The sequence below is a fragment of the Peromyscus leucopus genome, chromosome 4, assembly GCF_004664715.2.
Source record: "Peromyscus leucopus breed LL Stock chromosome 4, UCI_PerLeu_2.1, whole genome shotgun sequence".
Lineage (NCBI taxonomy): Eukaryota > Metazoa > Chordata > Mammalia > Rodentia > Cricetidae > Peromyscus > Peromyscus leucopus.
Genome location: NC_051066.1, coordinates 34,173,096 through 34,186,588, shown reverse-complemented (window position 1 = coordinate 34,186,588; position 13,493 = coordinate 34,173,096). Strand labels below are relative to the sequence as shown.

The following is a 13,493-nucleotide window of genomic DNA, read 5'->3' as shown; positions in this document are numbered from 1 at the left end:
GAGGCAGAGATCTGCCTGGATCTCTGTGAGTTCAAGGCCACACTGGAAACAGCCAGGCATGGTATCAAGAGCCTTTAATCCCAGGAAGTGATGGCAGGAAGCAGAAAGTATATAAGGTGTGAAAACCAGGAACTAGGCAGGTTAAGCTTTTAGGCTTTTGAGCAACATTTCAGTTAGGATTCATTCTGCATGAGGACACAGTCTGAGGAGCAGGATCAGCTGAGGAATTGGCGAGGCGAGGTGAGGTGGTTGTGGCTTGTTCTGCTTCTCTGATCTTTCAGCACTCACTCCAATACCTGGCTTCAGGTTTGATTTTATTAATAAGACTTGTCAAGATTTGTGCTACATATTTCCCCTTCCCAAGGAGATCCATGCTTCCTTCCTAGACATCCCCTACTCTTTACCTAACCTTACTGGGTCTATGATTGTAGCTTGGTTATCATTTACTTAATGGCTAATATCCACTTATAAATGTGTACATACCATATTTGTTTTTCCAGGCCTGGGTTACCTCACTCAGGATGGTTTTTTTTTTCTAGTTCCTCCCATTTGCCTACAAATTTCATGATGTCATTTTTTTAAAAAACAGATGAGTAATACTCCATTGTGTATATGTACCACAGTTTCTTTATTCATTCTTTTCTTGAGGGACATCTAGCTTGCTTCCAGAGTCTAGATATTATAAATAAAACAACAATGAACATAATTGAGCAAGTGTCCTTATGATATGGAGGAGCATCCTTTGGGTATATGTCCAAGCGTGATATAGCTGTGTCTTGAGGTAGATTGATTCCCAATTTTCTGAGGAACCACCATATTGATTTCCACAGTGGCTATACAAGTTTGCATTCCTACCAACCATGGAGGAATATTTCCCCTGCTCCACATTCTCATCAGTATGAGCTGTCACTTGTGTTTTTGATCTTAGCCATTCTGACAGGTCTAAGATGGAATCTCAGAGTTGTTTTGATTTGAATTTCCCTGATGGCTAAAGATGTTGAACGTATCTTTCATTGTTTCTCCACCATTTGTGTTTCCTCTATTTAGAATTCTCTGTTTACATCTGTATTACATTTTTAATTGGATTATTTGTTTTTTTGATACCTAGTTTCTTGAGTTCTTTGTACGTTTTGGATATTAGCCCTCTATCAAATGTGGAGCTGGTATAAATATTTTCCCATTCTGAAGGCTGCTGCTTTGTCCAATTGATGGTGTCCTTCGCCTTACAGAAATTTTTCAGTTTTATGAGGTTCCATTTATTAATTGTTTATCTTAGTGCTTGTGCTATTGGTGTTCTGTTCAGGAAGTTGTCTCTTGTGCCAATATGTTCAAGGCTATTCCATACTTTCTCTTCTATCAGGTTCAGTATATCTGGTTTTATGTTAAGGTCTTTGATTCACTGGACTTGAGTTTTGTATAGTGTGATAGATATGGTTTATTTTCATTCTTCTACAAGTTTGATCAGCATCATTTGTTGAAGATGCTGTCTTTTTTTTTCCCATTATGTATTTCTGGCTTTCATATAAAAAACATCAGGTGTCTATAGGTTTGTGGACTAATGTCTGTGTCTTCAATTTGATTCCATTGATCAACATGTCTATTTTTATGCCAATACCATGAGGTTTCTATTACTATAGCTCTGTAGTACAACTTGAAATCAGGTACGATGATACCTCCAGTAGTTCTTTTATTGTTCAGGATTGTTTTAGCTATCCTGCGTTGTTTTTTTTTTTTTTTTTTTTTTTTTTTTTCTACATGAAGTTGAGAATTGTCCTTTCATATCTGTGAAGAAATGTGCTGGAATTTTGATGGGGGATTGCATTGAATCTGTAGATTGCTTTTGGTAGGGTGGCCATTTTTACTATGTTAACCCTACTGATCCATGAGCATGGGAGATCTTTCCATCTTCTGATACCTTCTTCAATTTCTTCAAAGATTTGAAGTTTTTTTTTTATTGTACAAGTCTTTCACTTGTTTGGCTAGAGTTACCCCAACATATTTTGTGTTATTTGAGACTTTTGTGAAAGGAACTGTTTCCCTGATTTCATTCTCTGCCCTTTTATCATTTGTATTTAGGAAGGCTACTGAGTCTTTGAGTTAATCTTGTATCCAGCCAATGTGCTGAAAGTGCTTCTAAGTTGTAGGAGTTCCCTGGTAGAATTTTTAGGGTCACTAATGCATACTATCATATCACTTGCAAATAAAGGATCCTTTTACTTCATCTTTTTCAATTTGCATGCACTTGATCTCCTTCAGTTTTCTTATTGTTCTAGCTAACACTTCAAGTACTATATTGAATAGATAGGGAGAGAATGGACAACCTTGTCTTGTTCCTGATTTTAGTGAAATTCCTTTGAATTTCCTCTCCATTTAATTTGATGTTGGCTATAGGCTTGCTGCTAATTGCCTTTATTATGTTTATGTATACCCCTTGTATCCCTAATATTTCCAGAACTTTTATTATGAAGGGTTGTTGGATATTGTCAAAGGCCTTTTCTGCATCTAAAGAGAGGATGATGAGTTTTTTTTTTCCTTTCAGTTTGTTTATATGGTGGCTAACATTGACAGATTTTGTATGTTGAAACATCCCTATATCTCCGAGATGAAGACTACTTAATCTTGGTGGATGATCTTTTTGATGTGTTCTTGAATTTGGTTTGCAAGTATTTTACTGAATATTTTTGCATCTATATTCATCAGGCAAATTGGTCTGTAATTTTCATTCTTTGTTGAGTCTTCATGTGGTTTGGATATCAGGCTAACTGTGGTCTTACAAAATGAATTGGACAATGTTCCTTCTGTTTCTACTTTGTGGAATAATTTGAGAAGTAGTGGCTTTAACTATTCTTTGAAAGTCTGGTAGAATTTTGAGCTAAAACCGTCTGGCCCTGGGATTATTTTGGTTGAGAGACTTTTAGTGACTGCTGTTATTTCACTAGGGGTAATAGTTCTGTTTAAATTGTTTATCTCATCTTGATTTAACTTTTGTGAGTGGTATCTATTGAGAAAAAAAATACCTATTTCTTTTAGATTTTTTAATTTAGTCAAGTACAGGCTTTTTAAACCATGACATAATTATTCTTTGGACTTACTTGGTGTCTGTTGTTATGTCCCCCTTTTATTTATGAATTTGTTAATTTGAATATTCTCTCTCTTTCTTTCAGTTAGTTTGGGCATGGGTTTGTCTACCTTGCTGATTTTTCTCCAAGAACTAATACTTTGTTTCATTGATTTTTTTCCCTTGTTCTCTTTGTTTCTATTTATTGATGTCAGCCCTCCTTTTAATTATTTCTTGCTGTCTATTTCTTTTGATTGTGCTTACTTCTTTTTTATTCTAGAGCTTTTAGGTGTGCTGTTGAGTTGCTGGTATATGAGACCTCTCCAGTTTCTTTCTAAAGGCTCTCAGTGCTATGTACTTTCATCGTGTTACATAAGTTTGGGTATTCTCTGTGTTCATTTTCACTGACTTCTAGAAAGTCTTTAATTTCTTTTTTAAATTACTCTCTTGACCCATTTTTTCATTTAGTAGAGAGTTGTTCAGTTTCTTTGAGTTTGTAAACTTCCTGTTGTTTTTGTTGTTGTTGATACCCAACTTTAATCCACAGTTCTCTGATAGGCTACAGGGGTTTATTAAATTTTCTTGTGTCTGTTGAGAATTGCTTTGTGACTGAGTATGTGGTCAGTTTTGGAGAAAGTTTCAAGAGGTGCTGAGAAGAAGGTATATATATATATATATATATATATATATATATATATATATATATATATATTTGTGTTTGGGTAAAATGTTCTGTAAACATCTGTCAGGTTAATTTGGTTTATAACATCTGTTATCTCCAGTGTTTCTCTGTTTAGTTTTTGTCTGGATGACCTGTGCATCATCCAGTGGAGTGGAGTATTGAAGTGTCCCATTATCATTGTATGAGGGTCAATATGTGATTTAAGCTGTAGTATTGTTCTTTTTACAAAAGAAATGTGGGTGCCTTTGTGTTTGGGGCATAGATGTCAAGAATTGCATTACCACCTTGGTGGATTTTTCCTTTGATGGGTATGCAGTATCCTTCTTTGAAATATTTGTTAGATATGAAAATGGCTACACAAGCTTGCTTCTTAGGTCCATTTTCTTGAAAAATCTTTTTCTACACTTCTGCTCTGAGGTAATGTCTATCCTTGATGTTGAGGTGTGTTTTTTGGATACCGCAGGAAGATAGCTCCTGTTTTAGCATCCATTCTGTTAGTCTGTGTCTTTTTATTGAGGGAATTGAGATCATTGATATTGAGAGCTATCAATGACCAATTTTTCTTGATTCCTGCTATTTTGCTACTGCTGCAGTTGTTTTTTTAAATTTTAATTTAATTAATTTTTTTTTTGGTGTGTGTGTGTTTCCCTTCTTTTGATTTTGCTGGCAAGAGATTGTTTATTTCCTGTGTTTTTAACCTCCTTGGATTGGTGTTTTCCTCCTAGCACCTTTTGTAGGGCTGGATTTGTAGATGGATGTTTAAATTTGACTTTATCATGGAATATCTTATTTTCTCCATGTATGGTGATTGAAAGTTTTGCTAGGTATAGTAGTCTGAGCTGGCTTCTATGATCACTAGTTTCTGCAGCACATCTGTCCAGGCTTTCTGGATTTTAAAGTCTCCTTTGAGAAGTCAGGTATAATTCTAATAGGTCTGTCTTCATATATTATTTGGCACTTTTTTTTTTTTTGCAGCTTTTAATGTGCTTTCTTTGTTCTGTATGTTTAGTGTTTTGATTATTATGTGACCAGGGACTTTCTTTTGTGGTCCAATCTATTTGGTGTTCTATATGCTTCCTGTACCTTGATAGGTACCTCCTCCTCCAGGTTATGAAAATTTTCTTCTATGATTTGTTGAAAATATTTTCTAGGTCTTTGAGCTGGGATTCGTTTCCTTCCTTGATTCCTATTTTTCTTAGATTTGGTCTTTTCATGGTGTCCCAGATTTCTTGGCTGTTTTGTGTCAGGAATGTTTTAGACTTAGTATTTTTCTTGACTGAGGAATCCATTTCTTCTGTCATATCTTCAATGCCCGAGATTCTTCCATCTCTTGTATTCTGTTGGTGAAGCTTTCCTTGGTATTTTTGTCAGAATTCCTATTTTTTTCATTTCCAGATTTCCCCTCAGTTTGTGTTTTCTTTATTTGCTTCTATTTCCATTTTCAGGTCTCGAGCAATTTTCTTCATTTCCTTCAACTATTTGCTTTTTCTTGCCTTTCTTTAAGGGATTTATCCATTTCTTCCAATTGTTCGTTTGTGTTTTCCTAGATTTCTTTAAGGAATTTATTCATTTCCTCTTTAAGGGCCACTACCATCTTCACACAGTTTGTTTTCAGGTCTTTTTCTTGTGGTGAAGCTGTGTTGATTATTCAGGTCCTGCTGTGGTTGGATAGCTGGGCTCTTGTGGAGACATATTATCCTGCCTGCTATTGATTGTGTTCTGATGCTGGTGTCTAAGCATCTGGGTTTGGGGTGATTATAGGTTTGAATGATGATTTCTAGGTTTGTATTTTGTTCAGTGGGGGTTTTGTTCCTTGGTTTCTGTTTCCTCTCTGGATTTTCAGAGAGTTTGATGACTGTGTATTACCGATTTTACTGGATTGCTTAGCAAGTGTGTTCACAGGTAATGCATGCTAGTGTTGGAGGCCGGGATTCAGTGATGTGTGTGTGTGTGTGTGTGTGTGTGTGTGTGTGTGTGTGTGTGTAGGTGTCAAAAGGGCATGGTCTGTGGGACCCACAGGACATGTATACGGAGTAAGGGAGTAGCTGGTGATCTATAGCAGTGCCAGGGAAGAAATTGAGGTATTAGGTCTCGGGGTACAGAGAGAGTGGAGAAGGTCTAGAGACAGCCCACCTGATTTTCTGGCAGGTGTTACTGTGGTTGAGAAGCGGGAGTCCTCCTGAGATGGGGGCTGGCAAATAGTAATGAGTTGGGGGAGGGGGGTCACGAGGGATGATCTGTGGGATCCACAGGAGGGGAAGGTCTGCAGTTCAGCAGGGACATGACTATAAAATATTTTATTTGAGGAGTATTGCCAAACTTCTATCTGGCTGTTAGCACTGTCATAGTGTCAGTTGTTAACTTGACACACCTAGAGCAAGGAACCACAGTTTCAGGAATCGCCCCCATCATATTGTCTGGTGGGCATGTCTGTAGGGACATTTCTTAATCAGTGTTTGCTTTGGGAGAGCCTAGCCTACTCTGGCTGGCGCCAGCCCTGGGCAGGTGGGCCTGGGCTGTCTGAGAAATGTATCTGAGCAGTCACAGAAAGTAAGACTCTAAGCGGCATCCTTCTAGGGCCTCTGCTTCAGTTTGTGCCTCGAGGTTCCTGCGTTGGCTTCCGTCAGCAATGGACTGTATCCTGTAAACCAAGTGAACCCTCTTCTCCTGAGGTCGTCTCACTCAGTGCTTGTCATGGCAGAAAGCGCCGAGGACAGTAGGCTGGCAAGTCAAAAAATGCTGATGAATTTCTGGGCTTTTCTAATTGGTCCAGAGAGAAATAACAGCAAGGGCTTCACTTCAGAGGTGACAACCTCTGGCAGCTGTCCCAGTGGAAAAGACTGGGTCTTATTTTACTGGATGATATAGCAAGTTTCTAAGATGGGAGCATTTTATGAGGATAGTTAGGGTCCTTGCTAAGACCAAGAGCAGGGCTTGGTTGGGACAATGTTCATAGACAACAATCTACCAAAGCCAGCATACGGATCAGACCCTCGACCTTAGGAGAACACCTGCAGTGTCGCTGTTACCCTGTGGGCTCAGTAGGGACTTTTCTTTTAATCTTTATTTTTTTTCCAAACAATATGTTTTTCTTCATGATTTTTTTTCTGGGAGACAGAAATTTTTAACAAACATCTTCCTTGTCATTTTTTTTTCTTTTTTTTTTTTTTTTTACCCCTTTTAACTTGAGCTCTCTGTAACACGCAAACAGTAACACTCATAGTTTCTTGTGGTAAATTATTATTTGTTTATTTTGAAGCCTAGATTGGCCTCAGACTCTAGATCCTTCTTCCTTACCATCCCCAGTGCTGGAATTAGAGGTGTGAAACGTGTTTGAGATAAATATGTCCATATGTACTCCCAGACTTCGTTATATAAACCCCAGGAAAGCAGTTTCAGCAGCTGTTGGAACTGAAGGGAGAATGGGGGTGTAGAGAGGGAAATGCTGAGCAGAGCGTTGTAATCATCCACATTTCCATTTTGCACACGCCCCAGGTTAAGAATTAAGTGGCACTGAATACCCGATCAAGCGAAACCAAAGTGCCTACCCTGGAAGGACATGTTCTATAATTGCAGAGCATAAGTAAGGACCAATTCAAAGTGATTATTTTGAAACTCATATGAAAGAAAACATGGCACTGTGAGTGTAGTGATAAGGAAATAAAAACAGGAGCTTCCAAGACAGAGTGACAAGAAGCGATGGGAAGCAGTGTGGTTGGAGATGGAGTCCAGCCTTTGACACTTGAGGCTGGGTATGTAGCTGTGAAGACATGTTATTGCGTTTCCTGGTTCCATTTGATTTTCTGGATTGCTATTGGTGTAGACTTGGCTCCCTTCCTCTTCAATAAACAATCTTAGGTAATGAACTTTTGTTTTCAAATAAACAGTCACTGAAACTGTATTATAGACCACAAATTTTAATAAAAAAAAACCCCACACACTTAAAAAAAAGCAGCAGACTTGAGCATAAATTGTTATTTTGGATCAACCTTTTGATTTACCCCAAGGGAGGGTTATTTTGGTTTTTATATTTAAGGAAAGCAAGTTAAAATGCATAGATTGATAGAGAAGAGAAGGATTAGAAGTTCCAAGACTAAGTGCCTGGGGATGCCAGGAGGCAGTTTTCAGGGATGACTTTACCACTCTGTTTCCTGTTTCCAAGATTTAGGTGTCATTAATTAGTGAGGCTAAGAAGCCAGGCTGGCCTCAAACTCGTGATCCTCCTGCCTCTGCCTCCTTCAGCAAATCCTACCGGCGTGCGTCATCGCCGCCGCCGCCACCACCACCGGCAAAGGCTGAGATCTACATAAACAACCTGGACATGAGTGGGAGCAATGAAGGGTGAGGGTCGAGGGAAAGAGAGCGGAAGATCCCAGCTGGATCAAGAACAGAGAGGGAGAACAAGGAATAGGAGACCATGGTAAATGAAGACCACACGAGAAAAGGAAGAAACAAAGTGCTAGAGAGACCCACAGAAATCCACAAAGATACCCCCACAAAAGACTGCTGGCAATGGCCGAGAGACAGCCAGAACTGACCTACTCTGGTGATGGGATGGCCAAACACCCTAATAGTTGTGCCAGAAACCCCATCCAAGGACTGAGGAATCTGGATGCAGACATCCACGGCTAGGCCCCGAGTGGAGCTCCGGGAGTCTAGCGAGAAAGAGGAGGGTTTATATGAGCGAGAATTGTTGAAACCAAGGTTGGATAAAGCACAGGGGCAAATAGCCAAACAAATGGAAAACACATGAACTATGAACCAAAGGCTGAGGGGCCCCCAACTGGATCAGGCCCTCTGAATAGGTGAGACAGTTGATTGGCTTGATCTGTTTGGGAGGCATCCAGGCAGTGGGACCAGGTCCTGTGCTCATTGCATGAGTTGGCTGTTTGAAACCTGGGGCTTATGCAGGGACACTTGGCTCAATCTGGGAGGAGTGGACTGGACCTGCCTGGACTGAGTCTACCAGGTTGACCTCAGTCCTCAGGGGAGTCTTTGCCCTGGAGAAGATGGGAATGGGGGGTGACCTGGGGGGAAGGAAAGGGGGCAGGAAGGGGGAGAACAAGGGAATCCGTGGCTGTTATGTAGAACTGAATAGTATTGTAAAATAAAATAAAATAATTAAAAAAAAGAAGCATCTAGTTCTCTACCAGGTTTAAATGCTGATAAATCACGAAAGGCATCGTTTTATACAGGCAAAGATGCAGTCTACATTTTTCCCTGAGTAAAGTATGCAGAAAGCCTGCTCAAATGGGGCATATAATTTTTAATGACTCAGGCCTTCAGTCCTCGGAAATGAACCAAGTATGATGAATCTTGGAGGCTGGGGATGGGTGTTAGTCATCACATCATCAGATTGGAAATCACCTGAGGAGACATTTGAAAGGTAGTGGCTTGAAAGGATTAGACTGTTGCTGACTTTGAAGAATGTAGAATAAATTCAAGATGCTTGATTATAATCAACTTATCAAAAATTGCTTTCTAAAAATTGGGAGATAAGAGTACAATAGTCAGACTTTCAGTTATAAAGAATCTGTTTTCCATATTATCATGGAAATTACTATTAATATTTTGGCCCACATATTACTGACAAGAAAATGTCCCCATTTTGTACCTTTCCTTTTGCTGACTTTTGACCTTTGATTTCTCAAGTACACATAGATCAGTTGCTCAGACTTCTGTCATTATTTCACTGGTTGTGTGCAGGATGAAGTAATTACTGGTTAGCCCAAAAGGAAAGCAAGTTTTGTGCACCATTAAAAAAATAAATGAATGTATTCCTTCTTTCATTTAATTGGATTATATTTTTTTTTGCATTTTTATTGGAAGTAGAGTCTTCTCTCCTACAATACATCCTGACCGCAGTTTCCCCTCCCTTCATTCCTCCCATCCCCCACATCTCCCTTCTCCTCTAGATCCACTCTCCCTCTGTCTCCCATCAGGAGAGAGCAGGATAGAATATTCACTGGTTAGCCCAAGAGGAAAGCAAGCTTTGTGCACCATTAAAAAATAAATGAATGTATTCCTTCTTTTATTTAATTGGATATAATAATTTAAAAATATATTAACCCTGTCTCTGAAGATCATAAAAAGGAAGGAATATGGAAAATTAAAGAACTAGGTAAATTAGAAAAGCTTAAAATGGCCAGGTAGCTAGTGAAGAAAAAAATTAAACGTATTGTATACACAATTGATTCTAATGCAGCCGTGGAGCATCAGTGCACAGCTATTGTGCTCAGCAGGGCGTCCTGCCCCTTAGGACTTGGGACAATTAAATAGCACAGGTATTTTACCAAGCAAAGCAAATTCTCAAATTCATTTTTAAAAAGAGGAAAGTGGTGGATAACCTGATTGATTTTAGCTTGTGATATTGCTGATGGATGCTATAATTAGAAAATCAGTTTCCATGTTTGACTGTGGGTGGGACAGCCAATCACAGATTCACTCACAGCGTTCCACATCTCATAAGATTATTAAAACTGTTCAAAGTTAGGCATAATTTCAAGGGCAAAACAAAAGTTAAGGGACCAAAACTACAAAATTATGCAGAATGGCAAGCCTGGGGACTAAGGTTTTGCAGTATCCAATATAAAACCATAAAGGTCAAGAAAATGGAAATTTGACAAATAAAAATTAGGTTTTTTTTGAGATGAGAAATGGGAAATGAATCATACCAAAAACAATAGACAACTTTAATATGTATGAAAAGGCCCAGAATTTACAGTATAAAATGCATATTGGTTCATATTGATAGAGTTAAAGAATGCAGATATTTGTTGACTAAATGCAGATATTTGTCATGTAAATTCTTTCATTATAAAAATATTCTTTAGCATATTTCACATTTTTTTTTAGAGTGGAGAAAAGCAAAGAAGGGAGGAACATTTATTAGAACTGTAAACCAATTGGCTCATATTGTGGGAGAAATATTGACTGTATTTACAGGAATAAGATAGGTCTACCTAGATTTTCTAATTTACATAAGAACACACGCACACACAACCACACACATATATAAAATAAATAAATATGTGTTTGTGAGTGTATGTACACTGGCATCATTTTTCTTTCTAATAGAAAATTAAAATTTTGGAACTTTAAATGATAAAACATTGTAAATGCTGTACAATTTCACTCCAGACTTAAAGCTTATCATTCTTTCTTGTGCAGGTTAGTTTTGTCAATTTGACACAAGCTAGAGTCATCTGGGAAGAGGAAACCAGTTGAGAAAATGTCTCCATTAGTGATTGAATTCATGTGGGAAGGTTCAGACCACTGTGGGTGGTGCCACCCCTGTGCTAGTGGGCTGAGTTATATAAAAAAGCAAACTGAAAAAGTCATGGAAAGCAAGTCAGTTAGCAACATTACCCCATAGTCTCTGTTTAAGTTCTTGCCTCTAAGTTTCTGCCTTGACTTTCCTCAGTGATGAACTGTGACATGGAAGTGTTAAGATGAAATAAACCCTCCCCACCCCAAGCTGCTTTTAATCACAGTGTTTATTGCAGGATGGAAAAGCAAGTTATGACCTGCTTCAAGAATTGATTTAGAAGGTGGTGGTCTCATATCTGCTAAGTGAAATTTTTCCTGGTATTGTTGTGTGTGAATTAACAAAGACAACATATGTAAAGCACCTTCTTTAATTCCAGGCCTATAGTGCACTTTTTTTTTTTTTTTTCCCGAGACAGGGTTTCTCTGTGTAGCTTTGTGCCTTTCCTGGAACTCACTGGGTAGCCCAGGCTGGCCTTGAACTCACAGAGATCCACCTGGCTCTGCCTCCCGAGTGCTGGGATTAAAGGCATGCGCCACCACCGCCCGGCTAATAGTGCACTTTTTAATCAATAAAAATAATAAAATTGTTATTGGGACAGTGAGATGGCTCAGAGGGTAAAGGTACTTGCTACACAAATCTGGCAATCTGATTTTGATCCCTGGAAGCCATGATGGAAAAAGAGAACTGATTATATAATGCTGTCCTCTGACCTCCACATGTGCATGTTCACACCCACACTCACACATATAACATCACACACACACAGACACACAGACACACACTAATGATAGATAAAATGTTCTGAAAATTAGGCAGTAGAATGCTAATAAAACTGGTGGAGTTTTTTGAGTGATTGTTACATGGAGTACATTTAAGGCTACTGCAAGTGAAAAGCAAAATAAGAAAATTGGTTTTTATTTATTACTTGTCTTGATCCAAAATAAACTTTCCCATTAGAAAAGCATTCAGACTCTGATCTTTTCCCCCCTAGTGCTGCCGGGCCTGCAGATCTGTGTGGAGCTGCAACTGTGGGTTTCTGTTCCACAGCATGGGGGTTATAAAAGTTGTCAAGATAAGGCCTACTTTCAGAGATACCAAGTGAGATTTATAAGACGGCAAGAGGGTAAAACTGACTACCAACCATGCTTGCGAACAACCGATGATCCAAGGCAAAAATAAGTACAACACACCCAAATACAGGATGATAGTTCGTGTAACTAACAGAGATATCATCTGCCAGATTGCGTGTGCCCGTAGAGAAGGGGAGATGATAGCGTGCACAGCATATGCACACGAACTGCCAAGATACAGTGTGAAAGTTGGCCTGATGAATTATGCTGCTGCCTATTGTACTGGCCTGCTGTTGGCCCGCAGGCTTCTCAGTAGGTTTGGCATGGACAAGATCTATGTAGGCCAAGTGGAGGTGACTGGAGTTGAATACAATGTGGAAAACACTGATGGTCAGCCTGGTGCCTTCACTTGCTATTTAGATGCAGGTCTTGCCTGAACTACAGCAGGCAATAAAGGTTTTGGAGCCAAAGCTCGAGGGAGCTGTGGATGGAGGTTTGTCTATTCCTCATAGTACTAAACAGTTCCCTGGTTATGATTCTGAAAGCAAGGAGTTCAATGCACAAGTATATCGTAAGCGTATCATGGGTCAGAATGTCACAGACTACAAGTGCTATCTAATGGAGGAAGATGAAGAAGCTTATAAGAAATAATTCTCTCAGTACGTAAAGAATAACCTTACTCCAGACATGATGGAGGAGATGTAGAAGAAAGCTTATGCTGCTACAAGAGAGAATTCAGCCTATGAGAAGAAGTCCAAGAGAGAAGTGGAGAAGAAGAGGGGGAACCGACCCAACATGTCTCTTGCCCAGAAGAAAGACTGAGTTACTCAAAAGAAGGCCAGCTTCCTCAGAGTTCAGGAACGGGAGGCTGAGAGCTAAAGCAATTTTATATGAAGATTTTTTTCATAAAGATAATAAACTTATTGACTAAGCAGCAAAAAGAAAAAGAAAAGCATTCAGTTTTTATAGTTAATTAAATGCATTGACAGATGATTATGTTGGCCCTTTTATATAGTATTTATCATTCTACTGATAAAAATTAGGAAGTCTATTGTATACTTCTGATTGTGTGCTCATCGTAACTTTTCCTCAAAATGTGTATTCTATTAACTGATTTCTCTAAAATGTTGACTAGCAAATATCCTGAGATTTGTGGCAGGTCTAAAGATGGACCCTGAGATTCACATGTGTTTAGAGTTCAGTGGATGTCAGAGGTGGATAAATACATGGGGTTAGGTGCTTCATTATGTAGATTACCAGTTTTTAGGTCAATTTAGCCAATCAACTGTATATGAACAGAGATGGCTCAGTGGTTAAAATCATTTGCTGCTCTTCTAGAGAATCTGAGTTTGAGTCTTTTTTTTTTTTTTTCGAGACAGGGTTTCTCTGTGTAGCTTTGCGCCTTTCCTGGAG

At 38.8% G+C, this 13,493-nt stretch overlaps 1 pseudogene; it reads left to right on the top strand.

Annotated features, from left to right (window-relative positions):
- Window positions 1-12,959, top strand: part of LOC114702357 — a 61,986-nt pseudogene extending 49,027 nt beyond the window's left edge.
- Window positions 12,960-13,493: the final 534 nt, after the last annotated feature.